Source organism: Bison bison, unplaced genomic scaffold (assembly GCF_000754665.1).
Source record: "Bison bison bison isolate TAMUID 2011002044 unplaced genomic scaffold, Bison_UMD1.0 scf7180017859916, whole genome shotgun sequence".
NCBI classification, from domain to species: domain Eukaryota; kingdom Metazoa; phylum Chordata; class Mammalia; order Artiodactyla; family Bovidae; genus Bison; species Bison bison.
In genome coordinates, this window is record NW_011490488.1 from 5,061 (window position 1) to 6,834 (window position 1,774).

The window sequence follows — 1,774 nt, forward strand, 5'->3', positions numbered from 1 at the left end:
TACAAATAGCTATGAAAAGAAGAGAAGCAAAAAGCAAAGGAGAAAAGGAAAGATATAAACATCTGAATGCAGAGTTACAAAGAATAGCAAGGAGAGATAAGAAAGCCTTCCTCATGAATTACTTATAATTCTTTAAACATTGCTTTTCATTGAAATTATGACACTTTTTCAATATAACTTATGATGCAGTATGTAAAGCATCAGTCATCAAAACTCATGTGTTTTCACAACTTAGTGGAATTAATTTCATGGAATTTGTAGGTCTTTATAGAACCAGATTCTGTCTACCTGCCCCTTCAAACTCAAGATGACTTTCAGACTGATCCCTCACTCTGCAATGCATATCCTCTTTTCCCACTGTTGTCTATCTGAGGGGGTCCTAAAATAATCAAATATTCCTCAACTTTTAAGACAGCTCAAAATACCTTTGCTTTGTGTTTTATAGCCAATTATTGGGGGCAAAATTGTTGTATGAGATACAAAATCAAATCCCTATTTTTGGATAATAACAGAGAAGCATATAGTACATAAATAATGTGTATATTTGTGTTGGTGGATGGGTATATATATATATATGTATATATATATACACCATATTTCAGTGATATTAAATATTTGAGTATAGAGTTATTGGGGTACAGAAATATTGTATTAAAATCTTCCTGGTGTGACATATGTGGAACTAGATAAGTGGTACTGATGAACCTATTTGCAGGGCAGGAATAGAAATGCAGACAGAGAACTGGCTTCAGACACAGCAGAGGAAAGAGATGGTGGGATGAATTGAGAGAGCAGCACTGAAACATATACATAACCATATGTAAAGCAGAGAGCTAATGGAAAGTTGCTGTACAACACAGGAAACTCAACCTAGTGGTCTGGGACAACTGAGAAGGGGGATGATGTGCAAGGTAGGAGGGGGGTTCAAGAGGGAGGGTTCATATGTATATGTATGGCTGATTCGCATTGTCCTATGGCAGAAACCAACACAATTTTGTAAAACATTTATCCTCCTATTAAATATAAATTTAAAAAGCAATCAAAAAAGATTGTCAATAATATCCTTGGATCATAATGATTTTGTTATAATGTTACCACATCTTAACTATTGCAAAGAGTAAGTATAAACTCTAAAACTGGAATTTTCAATATAAAGTTCATTATAACATGCAAAAAATCATACTGAAAATAGTCATATGATTCACATAACTGAGACAGTATGTAGGAAATCATAAAGTGCATCTCCCAACTTTTGTGCATGATAAAGGTGACCTTGAAGATTATGATGGAAAAATCTACACTTTTCTTTCATAGCACATAAAGGCAGTCATTGTTATAATGACTCTTATAATAGCTACCATTTCAGTGATGGACAGAGGTCCCTTGTAATGTACTTTGTAAATGAAACACTCCTGCTTTCTTGTCCATGTGTATTATTTTATTATGCACCTGAAAAATTTAGACTTATTGGCCAGCTTAATAAAATACGAGTCGCCTAAATCAATGAAATCATAATCATCCTGTATTTGTCATAATAAAGCATTTTTGGTTCTGGGATTGTATTTTAGTGTCTCTATTTATTAAATTATTAATCAAAAGCCAAAATAACTAATACAGTAAACCCCCTACATACAGACATTCAAGTTGGAAACTTTCAAAGTGCGAACATAGGTGTCAGCTCCTGTTTGCCAGCCATTGCACAGTACTAGTGAACTTTAAAGGTACTGTACTGTAAGATTGAAAGTGTTTTCTTTATTTCTGTGTTTGTTGTTTA